Consider the following 19,400-nt stretch of genomic DNA (forward strand, 5'->3'; position numbering starts at 1 on the left):
CCTATATAAAAATGGTATATAATTAAATATTTTCATTAAAGTGTGTATTCGGTTCTCCGTTTCTGTGCTGGATACCAGTCAAGCTAGTTTTTGGTGTTACAGACCTTTCTGTCATTTCACTATACAAGATAAAATTGCCTTTGTTGAGTGGCAGGACAGCAGTTATCGGTGTATGTTCTACTTGGATGAAAATGTAGAGAAAGGGATAAGTATGTTGTTATATGTTTTTTTTATGAGATTATGAAGAGGCTGTCTTCCAAGTGAACTACAACCAAAGAGTACCATTTAAAGAAAATGCAAAAAATATGGGGTGTAGTATTTGTGATGGGGTAAAGAAAAGGACATTCGGACCAGCGCATAAGGCCCTATCAAGGGTGTTTCCTTTAATAGCTGCAGTTGCAGTCAGCATGGGTAATGTTAAACTAAAAAGGTGTTCACTGGTGAAAATTGAAAAGAGGGGTGTTGGTAAACAAAAGAAAGGGTTACAAAAAAGTGCGGTAATCTAGAGAAAGTGTGTGCCAGTGCCTAATGAAAATGTGTGTTTCTCCTAGATTTCATTTTTGATGGTGCTAGATAGAACGTCCTTATTGGGTCTCCTTTTGATGTGTTGTGTAAAGGTGAATGATTGGCCCGGGGCTGATGGAACAGCACATCACGATGAATATGTCTAAAGACTGTACAAAGCAGACAAGATTGCAGCCATGGTATATGGGTACTTATGTCATAACATTGCCCACCAAATTCAAAGAATTTCAAGGGTAGTAGCAATAAGGCTTATAAGGTCTGGTCCATGTTACTACTTTCATTTCTTACCATCGAAATTTGGTGTTGGTGAGTGTGCATATATACTGTATCTTTTAGAATTCCTTATGGATTTGTTCAGTATGAGTATATAACCTAGATTAGAAATCATTGTCATAGCATGTAAGTGGCTGTCATTTTGACTGCCATAATGGAGTCATGGAACAAGGAGCTCTTCTCTGTTTAGAAATTTGTGCGTTAGAGGGAAGCAGGCGTAACTCCGGGGAGAGAATGTGGCCTAACGTCTAGGGCGGTCGACCTTGGAGCTGGGAAACCACGTTCGAGTTTCAGCAGGGACGCTCAACATTCTGTGATTGTGGGCAAATCACTTAATCTCCCCATGCCTAACAAAAATGAATGTGTCCTTCTGTAACGTAACTAATGCTTATGTAAAGCGCTCTGATACCTTCAGGTCTAGTTTGCGCGATATAAAACTCCACAAAAAGAAGCTCTTCTGTCAAGACGATTACTAAGTCAATATATCAGGACAATCAGGGAACAAGTGTACAAGCAGACAACTGTTTTCTAGGTATAGTATATAGAAGACTGACAATTATCTAAGTGCTGTTATACTACTGTTTGAGTTTTATAGTCAAGACTCTGTACAGCCCAATCTGAAAATCATGTGGTGTGGTCGCATGACATTACTCATGTAAAGAAAGTCAACATATTACTTGTAAAAAGAGTTTGCGTAAAATGAGATTAGAAACTTCTAGATCCGTTAAAATGCTATGTTATATCAAATAGTAACTAGAGCATATTTGAATATCTGTTAGATCTACAATAATCCAAATTGTGTTTTATTTTTACTAGACCACGACTGAACATTCTTAATAAAATTGTTGGTAAGAATACACAGCCAGGAAATTTCATTTATGATAATACATTAAGCAGAAGATTAAACAGAAATTCCAATAAATTGCTCCGTTTATGTAAAAAATATCAAAACGTAAGACACACAGGACTTAGTTATTGTTGTAATTGAAATATATACATTGGGTATAGACAGAGCCACTAGAATTATGCGACTTTTCAGCTGTGGCGTTTTCCATATAAATATGATTTGTAGAATTTGCCACATAATCAATCATCTGCTGCATATTTTGCATATTTTAACAAGAACAAATTCTACCTCAAATGGGTCAAAAGCTACTAAACATACAGCAACACTTGCCGCAGTGCAGAAGAATGGCATTCACAACAGTTCACTGGTCCTGTATCAATTCCTTATTGCCACTGACGTAATGAAAAGTGAGGGGGCCTCCCTGCAAGGTACTTAGGGGGGCCCCCTCTGGGCTCAATCAGGAGCTCTCCCGGCCAGAGTTCAGTGCTGAGGGGGCCCCTTGGAGCTAGGGGCCCCCCCGCACCGCATGGGCTGCGGTGGCCTGTGTTACGCCTTGGGGATTAAACTGGTGATGAGGTGAAACCTTTGCCCAGATAGTATTAACATGTGAAAAATGACAAAATAATGGAGTGTTACTATAATAAAATATGCTGCATTAGCTGAAAAATTTGCCTTTTCTATCAGTAGTAAATAGTCAAGGATTCCACTTAATTAGTCCTCCTCTGTCGGTGTCGCATAATTCCAGTGGCCATGTGTCCAGAGTTAAACATTACAGAGTCTCAGGAAATGTAATTGTCATCAATAATACAATGGCTACTTTGGACCCATTGGGGTTTACAGATAATTTAGTTAAGTTATTTTGTCCCCACAAGATTTGCACATTGAGCAGTTATGCCATGTAGTGGCAGCCTAGCTAAGAGATAGTAGAGCTTTCTGGGAGATTGTAAATCACCCCTTTTTTCAGCACGTCCAGCTTCAGGCATAGTATGTCATATCCTGGAAAATGATTAGGCCTCACATTTCACACATCTTTTTGACCCAGGTAAGCTGGTACTACGTCAGCTGCCTCCCACAGTTTGGCTAGCCCATTCTTCATCTGCCAAACTTGGGTTTAGTGACTCCATCGCAGAGGTAGATGTTCTCGAAGTCATCTTGAGTTCTCCAGCTGGGAAGGCGCCAGGCCACGATGGGTCCTTACTGACATGTTTAGGCACAATCCCACCTTTTGGGCTCCCCTAATAACTAAAGTACTTTGAGTTGCTATTGGTGTGTGGGGGGGGGGGGGCATTTACTCGGAGGGAGTCAATAATAGTGCTGTTCTTCAAGAAAGGAGATAGGAACCTCCCAGCCATGTTACCGCCCTATTTCGTATTAGATTCTTCAGTAAACATTTTAGGGAGTGTAATTTTGACCAAAGTAGAAGATTGGACTAATCCTTTTTATCAGAGGTCCATTATGGGTTTAGGCCAAGGCTAGGCACTGTCAAACAAGCACTTAACTTATCCTTAACACTAGGGAAATATGTCAAAGCTAGGAGGGGTGCCATACATAAGGCATTTTTGGACCCCTCCCGTGCATTTGACCTGGTTGACAGGTGGGAAACTATGGGAGTTGGTGGAACAAGCAGGTATCCACCCTCCTTTATTAGATCTTCTAAAGCGCTTTTATTGGGATACCACCATGAAAATGCTCTATAGCCCAAAACGTTGATTGCACTCATTCTATACAGGCTTCAAGAGGGGTGAGGAATTGTTGCATTTTGGAACACTTTTTATTCTTATTTTGCATCAACGCCTTAGACTCGGCTCTAGCCTCATGCATCAAGAATATCCCTAAAATCGAACTTTACCCAGTTCCAGTCCTCTTATACGCAGATAATAAGGCTCTTATTGCCTGTACAACCAGTGGTTTACAGGCTCTGTTAGATGCATTTAATGATTTCATGAGTAACCTAAATCTGAAAGTCAATCACCAGAAATCTTTTATAAAGACTTGCAGACCACAAAACACTCAATCCAAAAATTCCCTTATCTGGAACACCCCCATCGTCAAGTAATCAAATTTTAATTGCTTGGGTATTTTGATCGATTCAAATCTGAAATTGGACAGGGACAGGCTAATTACTCAGAGAATCCAGAAGATGGCAGTGTCTTGTGAATCAATTTGTGGCTTTGCAAAAAGGCTAGGCCACAAGCCAATAAGAAAGATGATTTGTTATGTAGGAGTAAATACCTCTCAGTTGGGACTAATGAGACAGGACTATTCGGTTATGCCCGTTTGGGTAGTTTGCAGGTAGCAGAGAACATATTTTTTGTAGTCTCGTCGTGGTCAATCCTTAAGCCTCGCCAAGTTTAATTTCGCACCTTCAACTCGGTTTGGGTTATTTAGAGGATCAAGCGAGAATAGCTCCCCTACTATTGTGATTGAAACTGTGGATTACTCTAGAGACCAGCTTTTGGTGTAAGGCTTTAGAGGGTTGCCTTAGTTTAAGCAAAATGGCTGCTATTTCCATGCTAACCTATTTCAAGAAGACTTTTTATGATTTCGGGCTCAGCCTCCTTTTTGACTCCCCAGGCTGTTTTGGCCGAGTCCAAAGAAGCGGTAAAGCAAAAGTTTTCTGCGGACAGGGAAAATGCCACAATAGAGAAGTCTCTTGATATGGTTTTGATTCGCCGATATGTACCAATTTCAACTACTGCAGGAATTTTGGAGAGTGAATCCCGAGCATAGATTCGACCTAACACATCTAAGATTAAGCAGGGTCTTCTTCTTAGTGGCTTTTCCTCTGGTGAGTTCCTGGTTTGCCGCACTCCCTTGTTGTCCCTGCAATGCAGTCTCTCTTCAATCTACGATGCACTTTATGCATATTTGCACCCTGTATTGCACTTTAAGATCACGCTTTCTGCACCCTCTCCTACATCATATAAATTATAATAATACACACCAAGATGGGTTTTACTTTTCTACAGCGTTTTGACTCTCCTTCAACATGTTACTCAGCTATAAATTATATTTCTTATGCTCTAAGATTAAAAAGTTAATATACCTCATAATTAGGCTAATCTCAGATCTATACAACTATAGTACCCTTTTTAAATGCCAACATATTATTAACTAACGTGTATAGACTGCCCGTTTGTATTGATTTACTACTTTCAAATGTTCTTGTAATTTAATGGGCCCAAAATTGTGGCCTTCGATTTACAGTTAATCATGGTGTAGTTTACTACAGTACACTAAGTTGTCTTCACTAAGTGGGCACGCCTTCACGTTTTAATGCTGTTATGTATTTTTGTTCCTTTGAGATATGCTAATAATGAAAGTTTGTTGTATTACTGAGTGATATTGATGTTTTATTCTGTGCTTTGATGGTCATATTTTGACAGAATAAAGATTTTACAGTTTTGCTGAATACAATAGCGAATTTTGACCCACTGGGGTTTACAGCATTGTCAACATGATTGACGATAAACTTTGCAGGGACAGGGTTGGTGCTTCTCTTTCTGCTAAATATTTTTAGCACTCTAAAATCTAATTGTCCCCCAGGGTACAGTTAACTAGGATAGCATGGTCTGGAGTGTGCTGTCAGTTGGGAAGGATTTTGTGTGCATGGGGGCGTTTGTAGGGCTGATGTGGAGGAGGGAGGTGGTGGGGGCAGGAAGGGGGGCGGCAGGGGTTTATGTTTCTGTTTCACTGTTTGGTTTTTCTCTATAAAGTGCAGTGAATATTAAAACTCATGGCTGTTCCTCTTGGCTTTACATATGTCCTCGCCGGGTCGCCCCCCGGGGTGTAGGCCCAAGGCTGTGTTCCAATATTGCTGGACTGTGCTCTGCCGGCCGATGGATGTAGGCAGCCAAGCTGTGTTACGGATATATCTATTGCAGCTAGTACTGGAGTTTGGATTTCTTGCTTAGGCCATGTTTGGCTGTGTCCATCCTCACTTTAAAAAAAAAAAAATAAACAACAATCGGTGTACAGAGTTCCCCCAGGAGAGCTTAAGAATTATAGCTCAACCAGTATTCTCTCTCACTTAATTTAGACAAGAGGTGAAGTGAGGGTCTAGTGTGTATGGTGTAGACCCATATTCCAGAATGTAAGGATACCTCACACAGGCTACCGGCAGGACTACTACTGTAGCCCCAGCCGATGGTCGTCCAGCGTCATCATCGGTATCCTGCTCCTTCGGCAGGCTGGCGGTGCAATGCCCGTCGGGCAGCGATGGGAGCTGCACTTTTAGTGGAGATCTTCTATTCTGGGCCAGCGGGTGTGTGTGTGTGAGGGGCCTAAGGGAGTGCAATCGTGAGCATGGTGGTGAGGTTAAAAGAAGTCAGTGAAGTCCTGTTGGTGATTAATTTAATAGTCAGGCTTCCTGCTTCAATTAAAAGATACAGGGGTACTAAGGGGTGGTAAGCAATGAGACCAACCCTTACTCAACCCTTGAAGTGCAAAAAACCCGGTCAACATGTTTCACGCCCTAAGGGCGATTCATCAGGACCTGGGTGCTCATAAATTGCTCGGATCCTCTAAAATAGGAGGACACCAGTATACGACCTGTGAAAGTGTCGTACCGAAATGGTTCCACACAGGGGACCTCCTGGGAACTGAAAGAAAATGAAAGAGAGACAACAATAAAGACACAAAAGATGGCTCCATTACTCTGTCTTTTAGTGACATCTTATTTGTGCCTATGTTCACAATATCAGAACATGCGTGCCCAGTGGGTGATCCTGTCTAAGTGACATCAACAGGTGCTATTGTGAGTGAGAGAGATTCAGATTTCAATAAGTTGGGTGCGTGTGCAATACTCGCACTTAGTTATGCTGCCGTGTTGGTTTGCTATGACTAGTATGCATAAACCATGCCGGTATCTCGACTTTGCAGCACACATAGTAGATTAGGTCATCACGTGGCAGAAAGGGTGTCAATCATACCTCTCAGGGTAGTGAGGCGGCGTGTGACACCAGTTTGCAGAAAGTAGTAGTCTCGAATTTTAAGCTTTTCAACAGAGAAAGAGCCACACAGAACAACCAAAACAATCGTAGTTTGACACTCTGTAGAATTATAGCTTCGTACGCTGGTAAAGTAGTCGTATAAACCAGCGCGCGTTGATAGTATGTATGTATCCGACTCCGATCGTGAGGGAGGCGGGGGACAAAAAGGTGACGCTTTTTACAGCATTGTAGCGTGGTTCGAGTCGGATTGTAAAACGGTGGGGCACTTACCCTTACTGTTTCCTCTTGGAAACCTCACGAGCTGTCCAGGTGGGGCCGGCAGCGAGTGAGGAGATCCTGAGGGGAAAGAAGAGGAGAGCAGCCCGCGGGGGAATAAGGGAAGATTGAAGCCAATCCGCGTTACCGCAATCAAGGTTTGAGGAAGACTGCGTGTCATTGCAGTCCGCGAGCGGAGTTACGGCCCAACGCCTTACCTCAAACGTCGCTGCAGGCAGGCTTCTCTGCACCTACCCCTCCCACTGGAAACCAATGATCTGGACAGCCGGCTCGGTAGTCAGACAGTTTCCGGATTAAATGGGGGAGAGGCGCGCGCATTTCGAGAGTGCGTCCGTCCGGTTGCTAAGAGACGACACGCAAGGGTGAAAAGAGAAGAGGGGTCCGTTTAAGGACAGCGCAGGCCAAACTTAGTAAGGCGGGCGCCATCTTGGAATGGACAAAGATGTGTTAACAAGGCATCTATTATCTGGACAGCCGGCTCGGTCGTCAGACAGTTTCCGGATTAAATGGGGGAGAGGCACGCGCATTGCGAGAGTGCGTCCGTCCGGTTGCTAAAAGACGGCACGCAAGGGTGAAAAGAGAAGAGGGGTCCGTTTAAGGACAGCGCAGGCCAAGCATAGTGGGGCGGGCGCCATCTTGGAGTGGACAAAGGTGTGTTAACAAGGCATACACAGGCATGTGGGGGTGGACAACGTGTCCAAAGTCATGACTATCTGGCGAGTGTAGTCCAGGGCACCCCATCATTTAATCCCAACGTATCGCACTGCAATCGATGTATCCATCTCTGCTCATGCTTGAAGAGTGCTTGTTGGTTGAGGTGTGGTAGTGACTCAATGACAGTCCAACGAATGCTTTCTGGAGGGTGGTTCTTATCCTTGCAGTGGCCATAAAGTTTAGTGTGTGATTTATGACAACGAATGTTGCTGTTATGCTCCATTATCCTTTGCTTGACGGGGCGCATGGTCATCCCGATGTATAACAATGCACAGGGGCAAATCAAGGCATATATGCACCTAGAGCTGTTGCAGTTCGTATGTTTACTGTAAGTCCATGTAAAATTGTTGTTAAGTATAATGGTCTTGCCCTGGATTGTCTGTGGGCATACGACACAAGTACCACAACGATAATGACCAGTGACAGGAGGCAAGTCCCAAAGTGTATTGGCAGCTTGAACTGAAGTTTTCTTGGGACGGGTATGGACAAGGGTATCTTTAAGGTTTGCCGTCCTCTTAAAAGCAAAACGTGGACGTGGTAGCTCCATCCCCGCGGAGTTGAGAATACCCCAATTAGTGTTAACAGTTTTTTTGATAAAGGCGGAGTTTCTGGTGAATGAGGTAACACAGGTGATCTTGTCGTCAGGTACCTTGGGATGCACCTCAAGTAGGGCCTCTCTATTGTTATTGAGGGCTCTTTTGGTAGAATCTTTCAGAAGGCGGGTGGGATACCTCCGGTCCAGAAGTTTGGTTTGAAGGGAGCGTGCTTGTCGTTTGTAGTCATTGGTTGAGCTACAGTTTCTCCGGAGGCGGAGAAATTGACCGAATGGTAGATTATCCCTCAGGGATTTCGTATGGTGGCTACTGTAAGGTAACAAACTGTTCCTGTCCGTCTCTTTTTTATAGAGGGTGGTACTAATCGTCGTGGGTTCCAGTACAATGGTAAGGTCCAAATAGGGGATGTGTTCACTTGAGATAGTACCCGTGAATTTGAGAAACGGGTCTTGTTGGTTTATCCAAATGCAGAACGCCTCACAGGTCATCCGGTCCCCCTTCCAGAACACCAAAATATCGTCAATGTATCGACGCCAGCACGTGAGGTTCTCACGGAACGGATTGTGGTCTGGGGGGTAGATGCATTTTTCCTCAAATGATGCCATGTAGATGCAGGCCAGGCTCGGCGCAAAGGTCGAGCCCATAGATGTCCCGCGTATCTGGTGGTACAAGTTCGACTCGTATTTGAAAAAGTTTTCGGTCAACGCAATATGTGCCAATTCCATGATGAAGGAAACCGGAGTGGGGGACAGCCACTCCTCTTGTCGGAGGAGTGTTTCCACGGATTCAAGCGTCGCCTGTTGGGGTATATTCGTGTATAGCGCTTCCACGTCGAGTGTTAGGAGAAAATCGATGTCCTCTCTACCGTCCATATCATTGATAAGACGAAGCACATCTCTAGTGTCCTGTAGGTAGGACGGGATGAGTTTGACTAGAGGTTGCAGGAAGGCATCACAGAATTGAGAGAGGGGTTCTAAGATAGAACCAATGCCGGACACAATGGGTCTTCCTGGGACTGGGGTGATGCCTTTGTGTATTTTAGGCAAAATGTAAAAGTACGGTGTGACAGGGTCTGTAGTTACCAGAAATTCTGCCTCTTTTTTACTAAGCCATCCGTTGGTCTCTGCTTCAATAACCAGGGACATCACGGTGGTCGTCAGACGGTTAGTAGGATCCTCTGTCAATAGTCGGTAATGGTTTGAATTTGACAGTTGACGTCTGCATTCCAGATCGTAATCGTCATAATCAAGAATGACAGTGGCACCCCCCTTGTCAGCTTGCTTGATGACAATGGAGGTATCCTTGCCAAGCGAGGAAGCTGCCCGTCTCTCAGCGTTGGACAAATTGTTGAACGGTTTAGTAGATGGTATGTTCCTCATGGTTCTCAGAACTGCTCTTTCGAACGTAAGGACCTCAGGGGGGACCATCCCATCAGTGGGAGTAAATGTGGATGGTTTCCTGAGGCCCGTGTCTTCACAGGGGATGTCCGGTTGATTGTCAAAGAAGGCCCGGAGACGTACCTTCCTGAAGAATTGCTTCAGTTCTATCATTTCCTGGAAAGAGTCGGGAGTCGGTGTGGGGACAAACCCAAGTCCTTTTTCCAAGACCGTCTTCTCTGCAGTAGTGAGGGTTCTCTTGGAGAGATTCACGATCAAGCTCTTCTCCCTCTGGACGTCGTGCTCCTGGTCTCCACCCCCGTTGGTTCTGGCATCTGGTCTTGCCATTGAACACCCTTGTTCCCGCCTCGCTTTCGCCCTCTTCCTCTGCCCCAACCTCTGCCTTGAAAAGGAGGCGGATTAAGGGGATAGAATTGCGGGGGGCCCTGAGGGTAAAACGGGTATTGCCATGGTGGAGGTACATTCGGTGGGCCATGAAACATTGGTCCTTGATGGTATCCTTGCTGCCATGGGCGTGTGGGTCTTGCATTTCTTGCTGGGTAGCCTCCACTGGAGTCGCTGCTCGAGGAACCACGCCTGGTGTCTGTGTTTGAACTTTCATCCGAGGAATAGTTATTCTTTTTACCCTTGAAGCCTTCTTTGAGGTAGGGGTATACCTTCTCCTTTGCGAATTTTGCTATATCCTTCTCCAGTTTAGTGGTTTTCTGTTTGAGCAGAAAATCATAGTGTTCAGTCATCTCCTGGTTAATCTCAGTGAGTTTAGTTGTGAATGCTGTTTTGTTGTTTTTAGAGGTGGCATTTTTCATGGTCGCTTCTAAGGCTGAGATCTTTTCCTGAAGTGCCTCGCATAGTCGTTTGGCGGTCTGACTGATCAGGAATAGCAGGTCCTTGGTGCATTTCCAGGAAACCTGGCACCAGTCTACCTTGAAACGATTGTCGTCCAGGAACAACCTCGGGATGATGTTTACAATCAGCCCCTGTGGTGCAATATTGCTCCTCAGGTACTCAGTCATCATGAGTCCGTGGATCGTTATCCTGATTAGTTCTTTTTTCATCTCACTCAAAACGGACCACTCGTTAGATGTAGCTCCGGATGCTCCTGATACAGCCGCAGGTGGATTATTAAGTAGGGAAGGCGTGTTCCTTAGTGTTTCAGCTATCGTGTCTTCATTGAAGCTGAGGCCCGGGACATCCTCCATGTTGGAATATGGTATGGAAGGGGTGCCCTGAACTCGTGAGCCAGGGCAGAGTGTCAAAAAACAACCCTAAGAAGGGTGAATGAAGGGTTCGCTGTGTGGCTTGGTCCAAAGGACGAGAATTATTCGCCCCTGGTAACCTAATTCAAAAAATCCCGTGCAAAAAGCACGCTGACGCTGATATCAAACAAGGGGAAGAGGGGAGGACGATTTTTAGTGGGGTCCAATGTACCTGTCCTAAAACGCAATAAACAACAATCGGTGTACAGAGTTCCCCCAGGAGAGCTTAAGAATTATAGCTCAACCAGTATTCTCTCTCACTTAATTTAGACAAGAGGTGAAGTGAGGGTCTAGTGTGTATGGTGTAGACCCATATTCCAGAATGTAAGGATACCTCACACAGGCTACCGGCAGGACTACTACTGTAGCCCCAGCCGATGGTCGTCCAGCGTCATCATCGGTATCCTGCTCCTTCGGCAGGCTGGCGGTGCAATGCCCGTCGGGCAGCGATGGGAGCTGCACTTTTAGTGGAGATCTTCTATTCTGGGCCAGCGGGTGTGTGTGTGTGAGGGGCCTAAGGGAGTGCAATCGTGAGCATGGTGGTGAGGTTAAAAGAAGTCAGTGAAGTCCTGTTGGTGATTAATTTAATAGTCAGGCTTCCTGCTTCAATTAAAAGATACAGGGGTACTAAGGGGTGGTAAGCAATGAGACCAACCCTTACTCAACCCTTGAAGTGCAAAAAACCCGGTCAACATGTTTCACGCCCTAAGGGCGATTCATCAGGACCTGGGTCCTCACTTTACTCAAGCTCTCTGTCTAAGAGTTAGTTCATGATTGGCCCCCACCCCGCTGCCTAGTTTGGGTATATGGTCAAATAGAAAATATCAGGAGATTGTATGATGCACATGCTCATTATTACAGTACTCATCATGGAGAATTTCCGATCTTGTTTCCTAATATTCCTACAATGTTTCTGTATTATCAGTTTCAGAGGGTGTGTGGTGCTTCGAGTGCACCATAATTTGCAGGGACAGGACAGGTGATCATGAAAAAGGTACTGCTGAATGTTAATGGTTAGTCAACTTGATAAGTGCATTTGCCCTGATAATTTAGTTCAGTTCTTTTTTCCTCACAAGATCTTAACATTGAGCAGGTATGGCATATAAAGAACCTGTTCTGTCTTGAAATTAGTTGGTAGGTCATTTTTTGTCTGTTGTTCCAAAGTTCTGATCCCCGCAATATATTTTTCAAGAATTTCCATTTCGGAAGTACATTTGTGGTGATTTTAAAGTGGATGTAGTTAAAGTCTGGTTCTCACCGAAGAGATGTCAATGTTTTGCAGGAATAGCCCGATGTGGTAACGCCTCCCATGAAATGTTGTGATGATTAAGATTGTGTGTTGTCTGGCGGCCCTTACTTTTTTTGATCAGGACTCTCTGGCTCTTAGTTAGTCTGAAAATGTTAATGACCATTTTTATATTGCTCATAGTATAACCACGTTCAGTAAATATTCCTACTACTTCAGCTCCTTTGTGTTCAGAGATCTCATTTCTGCTGTATTTATGTATTTTCTGTTGCAACTCCCCTTTGGGAATACTATTGATGATGTGATGTACTAAAGTGTGCAGTTCCTTTTCAACATAAGCTTGACTAGGTGCCAAGGCGTATATAGTAAAAAAAAAAAACTGTTCACATTACGGAGAAGGAGCCCTTGCCCACCCTAGGGTGGCATGCTTTATCATAAGGCTTAGTTCCTTGTTGGGCGGGCACTGCAATGGGCAACTGGCATCTAAAGGGGGTTCTTTTCCAGGGATCATTTTATTCTGCCTATAATATTGGAACTGTGGAGCCGCCTATTAATGTATAAGGATGGTTATCAACCAAGAAGGGTAGATTGGTAAGGGTAAAGGTTAAAATGAACTAGAGATTTCCCCATAAAAATAGTTCATTCAAAGATCCAGAGGTATAGAGGTAAAGGTTGCCTTAAGACTGATTTCAGATTCAATAGCATGGAAATATATACTCCCAGATACTAGGCAAGCTCTTCCATATCCAATACGTGTGTGGCGCTGACTGATTGGCAGGGGCTGCGGCAACGACACAAGATGATTAGGGTGTCCGAGGGCTGGATAAAATCAGACAAGCTGGTAGCAATGGCGTGTGAGTGCTTGGGTCATAAACTTGCCAACTTGATTCAAAGTCTTCAACAGCAGTGGCAGTAAGGCTTCTGTTGGCTGGTCTCCTTACTTCTGACATTTCTTGCCGGCTGAATGAGTTGTTTGTGAGTGCGCGTGTACTGTATATAATGTGATTTTTTATGAGCTTTGTGAACACTGCTGTTATGTAAGTATGTATTATCAATGTTTAACTATTTTCCTTCTGACTATGCTGAACAATAATGTTACAAGTTGTAATATTATTTTAACGAATATAAGCTTTTATTTTAACAAACATATATCTGGTAGCATATCAGTCTATTTTGCAAACTACTTGCTCAGAGCCAAATGAGTTTTATGTACTGATGGTAGATGATGTTTGCGAACAAACACAATTGTGCTGATTACATCGGCCTTAGAAGGATTTAAATCCAAGATGGCCCGCCTAAGATTGAAAATATAGCTACTAAATACTGTCGTATTCGGTGCAGATTGTCTATTATTAACTTCAATGTTAATGTTATGTTATGTTATGTTAACCGGATTTATTACGCGCGCAGCTGCCCCAGCAAAGGGGCGTCCTGGCGCGATCTGGACAATATTTAGGGCACACTATGTTGGTTATGATATTCTGGTACCACACCATAGCGGGAAATTATCTGGAATGATGTAGAGCCCTTAAACGATCCATCCTCCTTCTAAGCGCTACACCCTTCGCCAGTTCCTGTAAAGCTTCATATAGAACGGTCCTCTCCTCGCGAACCGCTACGCGATGCGTTTCAACAAATCTCCAAATAATAAAATGTGAAGTATCTTCAGCTGCTGACAGGGGGGTGTCTAGACCTGTCTGTTTTGGGATGGTTCCCTTCCAAGTCCTCACTTTTTTTTTCTTTTAAGGAAATGATTTGCCCAGACAATTGCTTCTGCCTCCCGCCCTTCTCCGCGCATTCCAAACCTGCTCGGGCCTTGCCCGCGACCGCACTCGATGGATCCTTACAAAGACAGCTCCGCGGCCGCGGCAGCAGTGCGGCCCGGGGGCTGCTCGCGGTGTGTTTTTCCGCGCGCCCCACCAGGCAGCTGTGCGCCTCCGTCCCGCCGACAGGTTGGGGCAGGCCGGCGGCGCAGAAGTGATAATAATGTGTCTGTCATTTGTCTTGAGCGTGTAAGATCTTGCAAACCGCAAATACCGTTAACTGCCTGGCGCGCAATCTGTTACAACAGAAATATACGTGGAGCGCATTAGATATGTCGTCTGTGTTTTTATAAAGACCGTATCAAGCCGTTTTCCTCCTTCTGGAACCTTCCCCGATTAAGCTGGACGTTGTGATGCAAACATGGCTTTTGTGTTTTATTATAACTGCTCAGTCCTTTACAAGGCTCCGATTCCGGGTGGCTCGTTTCATTGTATGTATGTATTCCATTGTATATATGTAACATGTCGCAATTAAGAGTTTGGCGGCCTAGAGAGCAAACCTGCAGTTTACCTCAGGAATCTACCGCTAGGCCAAACCTGCTGATATTTACAGCGAAAAAAAAGTCTGGAAAATACCGGAACGTGTAGATTTTGATGCATAAAGCGCGAAATGAGCCGGGGTCGGAATTATGAGTGGTGTTATGAAGACCACACCCTCCCTCTTTCCCCCAGGTGCTTCTCGGCAGGTAAATGGGCTTGTTGTCAGGGTCCCAGTGTCCCCTCAAACAGACACCGCCTGAGGGCAACGGGACAGAAGGAAAATCACGAGTGGTAGGCAAAGGCAAACGAATAAAGAATGAAAATAGTCGATTCCTGTAGGACGAGAGCAAGACGGGTTTTGGAGTTGATGGTAAAAGATGGAAAGGTGGGAGCATGATTTTACACGCCGCCAGTAAGTCCACATTATGGGCGGCACGCACTGTCCCACTCTGTGCTGCACGCTGAAGGCTGGACGTCAGGGATAGACCCGAGCAGTGCCCAGTAACACAGCAAAAACAATGTTCCCATTGCAGGTGTGAGTAAAAGGTGGCAAGCACCCTGCCTTTCTAGGGGGGCAGAGATCCCCCTGCAGGTGGCTGCAGTCACTGACTATCCCACCTGGCAGTGGAGTAACAAACCCCCTGCAGTGCGGGGGGGCGAGTTGCAAAGGGCCACCTCAGCACAGAAACCTGGCCTGAGAGCTCCTGAGTGAGTCCAGAGGTTGGGACCCTCAATGTACTTTGCTGGGGGTCCTTCAAGTTTCCTTACAACCTAGGCAACAAGGATGCTCGGGAAGGGATCCCTGGAACACCTAAACCTTGCCAATGAGCACTGTGGGGGCAGGGGGCAGTGACTGAGGGCCACCTCTTTGTGGTACACAGGTGGTGTGCTTTCTGCCTGCCACTGCATCCGCATCCCTAATACGGTGCAGGTGCAAAGGATTCCCTCATTTATCCGCATGGAGCCAGAGAAGTGGCCGTAGTCAAGCAGTCGACCAAAATGATCCGAGGAGAGGCTTTGGAACTGTACAATGGAGGGAAGGATTATGAGGACATTAGAAGATTAAAGAGGGCTCATCTTTCAGAGGTGCAGCTGCTCTGGATCTAGGAGCCATTCTTGGAGCCTTCGGGTAGCCACGGGGTGTTTCTGTGTCAACAGCAGGCAGAAAACAGGATGGGCCAGAAGAGCCTCTCTGCCATCACATAGACGTGGAAAGAAGGCTGAACAAAAAGTAGCCACAAAACTCATGGAAAAGTAAATGCTTGGAAATAGCATACGCTGTAAGTAAAATGGGAAAGAAGGAAAGAGAAGACCAAGAGAGAAAGGAAGCTCAAGAAAAGGACAGTATGGAAGAAAGGGGCAGTGAAGACACAGGAAAGAGAGAGAAAGAAAATAAAATGCATAGTAAAGAAAAAACAAAGAGAAGGGGAGAAAATAAGGCATAAAAAGAGAGAAATATGAACAGGGGTGTAACAAGAAAGCGAAAGAAAGGACTAAAGGGACTAAAGAAAAGGCCACAGCAACAAAGGAACTCAGCAGATGGCAAAGCACAAACCTCTTCCGAAATATCGCTTTAAAGAAAGGGGGGGGGTGCGTACAGTCTCAGTGAAATGTGAGGCACCGAACAGCGTCTGAAACCTTCAGTGGGGACTAAAATCGCTGCACGTATGTGAAGAGCGTAAGGAAAATTCGAACCTTTGCAGTAACTGTCCGAAGTGGCATCTTCTTTGAACCCCCAGCCAGTACTAAAGAGGATTATGGCACAAGAGGGGGAGACAGAACCTCCATTTTACCCCCTGGTTGGAGCCAACATGGAGGATCACAGCCCCTCACTAAGACATTTAACACAGGGCCCCTCACGCGCCTGGCACTGAAATAAGGGGCGGTCGTCATTTCCCAATTGTAATCATGTTATTGACCCCGGTTTGATAACGGGCAGCCACGCCGGAAACACAGGTTAAATACAAAGCCCTGCAGGAGGCACTCCACCGACTGGACTATCTCATCAAGGAGATGAGAGGGACGTGGTGAATGAGATGCATGAGACTAAACGACCAATGACATGCGAGACAACTCAGTCTATACAGCATGAGACAAGATCGGATAAATAACACAAAAGTAACATTATATGCTATGGTCTCTCATATGTTGAGATACAAGACCAGATATCTATGAGATGTGAATATGATTCTGGATACAAAACGAGATGCAATGTATATAATGAAACAATGTAATCGCAACCTACATCTAACATTGGGCGGTCTATCTTGCTATAGAACAGCGACCGCCGCCAACAGATGACATACCGCGCCAACTGAATCGGATGACAGACTGCGGTGGCATCCTCAGAAGAAAGTTTGGGAGGTGTCTGAACCTCCAATGGTGCTGCAAGGCGAGACCAGCAGCAGAATATGTGCCAAATGAATGCTTCTGACGTAACACACCACATATGATATGATGTGTATTAGGATGACTCATCGCTATACCTTAGTTTGGACCACTTACTGAGAAGTGCTGCTACTAGGGGGATTCTTTTGAAACACGAGGTGCAGTACTCTGGCGTGGAGTTGGTGGAGACCCATGAATCAGGAGTCCTGAAGGCAGTGGCGGCTGGTAATATAAAAATATGTAGGGCACTATGTGCACAACTCACCTCAATGATTCTCCTGCCCGTTGCAGCATTCCTGCCGATGGTGGTGTGATGTGACATGCACGAACAGGAAAAGGAAGGACTTCCCTTCCTGCCCAGTGGAACGTGACTCCCGACGAATATTGGAGCTGCTCTAAGCATGAGAGCGGCTCCAGGATTGGTGAGAGCAGGCTAATCCAGCGCTCCTTTTTAGACTGGGGACCTGTGCCATCAATCCCTAGGCTGTTTTACAGCCCGGGGATTGCTGGGTGTACAGTGCGCATGTCGAGTTGGCCGTAGGTAGCCATCCGGCCAACCCAACATGTGCACTGAAAGGGGCAACAGTAATCCTGCAATAGCAGTATTCCGCCCGCCACCCTGCCTCCCGTTTGCGCTGTACACAGTGCGAGCTTGTGGCAAAATAAAATGCCATTATTATGGCATTTTATTATTAGTGTTTGCCTGCTGCGCCCGCAGCAAGCAGTGCGAAGCTCTTCCGCCATTTAGGAGGTGACACCCCTGGCTGGATGTACCTGATTTATCAGAGACATGGCACTTATGCCATTTGCTCCCTTTGCTATGTTCTTGCTAAATTCTGGGATTAGGTAGGCACTCCTATTGCACCTCCACCTTTTTAGCTTTGAAGAAGAGAAGTAGATGGCTCAGCCCCACAGGTAAATAAGGCACATAACAGCGTCAACACTGTGCATCAAAACACAGATAAGGAAGTGAATGTGTGCAGCAAGTCCATTCTAGTTTTCCCAGTACAGTGTGATACACGTTTTGGAAAGGAGGGTGGACAACTCTTCAAGCCTTGTGGTACACAGCAGGACAAAGAAAAATGAGCAGGTTCAGATTGCGACTGAACTACAAGGAGATTTTGATGATTTTGGAAAAAGCCTGGTTGCTTCTGAAAGTCAGGTAGCAATAGACCAGATTGAGTTGAATGTCAGCTGGATTTTGCGTGAGGGCTTGACAGTGAATTTGAGAGGCCAGTAGGGCTGTAGAAACATCCGTCGCATGAGCCCTGCCCGCCGTCCAAAGGCACGATTTGCCTGTGGGCGAAATTCCTATATATCATCCATGTAGTTTTCACCCATCGTAAGCCAGTGAAGCAACTCCAACCTCAATGCAATAATAAAATGACCTGTGGAGAATGTGAATCTTGGGCAAAGCGTGTGGATTTCTGGCATTGGCGCTGTTCTGGCAGGCCAGAGTGCTGAACCTGCCAAGCACAGCATCACAGGCAAAGTGACATTGTTTTTTGGCTTGTTGTCAATTGGGCAGTCTTTCAAAACGTACTATGTCCACTGATGTTGGCCAGGAGCAGGAAATGCCAGGTCTGGCTCTGAGTTGCCTTTTACCTGATTTAACACTCACAATTAGGTTGGCAGTTTTCTTCACTCAACTTAGGGTCTCAACTCTCTGAACGGTGCCCCATGGCTACTGTCTGTGGCAGGGGATCTTCATCCCAGCCTTGATCCAGCACTGCTCTTGTATGTGAGGTCAAGACGTTGTTTTCTAACTCAGCAACAAATGAATTCGGTGGCTGGTGGTTGGATCTAGAGTCTCCAGTTTGGCGCATTGGTGTCTGTGTCAGCATCACAGGAGGTGCAGCCAGGGATCCCTCTGAATCTTTAAAGTGTCCATTTTCATTACCCACGCCACCCACACACACACACACACACCGGTGGCACAGACAGCAGAACGAGAAAACCAAATGGCGTCACAAAAGCACACTGACACCTGATGGCCTGGTAAAGTTCCAACATGATGCTAGCTTCCACTTCCTCTACTTTCAAGCAGGTCCTAATAATCACAACACAGTTGTATGCGAAGCACTTTTAGTGAGAGATGCATCTACTGACATGATGTCTTCTGCAATGTACAGCTCATTGGACGTTGGTTCACACTGGGTGAAATAACTAACAGAAAAATACAATAATTTTGGTGTTACACAGATGCACACGGAGAACACACACACACACATACATATCTGCAGAGATGCATTAATGTGCCAAGCTATATCACAGGCACTGGAACCTGTCAGTGACACCTCTGACTGGTTTGGGCTTTTTGGGGCCTCTTCATGGAGGTGCAGCTTGAGCCCCGTGGCACAGACAATTGATTGGCATGCACCCTCTCAGCAACACTTACTGTATGCCAGGCCTGCAGAATTGTCAATTGAGATGTTCTGTGGCAACTTCCATCCAATCAGATCGTTGGTTCAAGATTTTCTTCGGGGCTGTGCTAGAATATTACCTTAATTTGATGGTGGTGAGACACTTTTCACTGTGACATGGGAAAGACCCCCACCATTGCCCCAATGCCCTGAAGTATTTTGGCACTACGACTCTCGCTTGATATCCATATAGTGGCGTTAACTTGAGTAAATAAAAAGTCTTTAAACTGTCTGTTTTGAGCTCAG

The 19,400-nt window shown here is 45.4% G+C and overlaps 1 protein-coding gene across 2 annotated transcripts in view; it reads right to left on the bottom strand.

Moving 5' to 3' along the window:
- The window catches only part of TP73 (tumor protein p73), a 309,820-nt gene that overhangs the window by 88,019 nt on the left and 202,401 nt on the right, over nucleotides 1-19,400 (bottom strand). The window lies entirely within an intron of this gene.

This window comes from Lissotriton vulgaris, chromosome 5 (assembly GCF_964263255.1).
Source record: "Lissotriton vulgaris chromosome 5, aLisVul1.2, whole genome shotgun sequence".
NCBI classification, from domain to species: Eukaryota; Metazoa; Chordata; class Amphibia; order Caudata; family Salamandridae; genus Lissotriton; species Lissotriton vulgaris.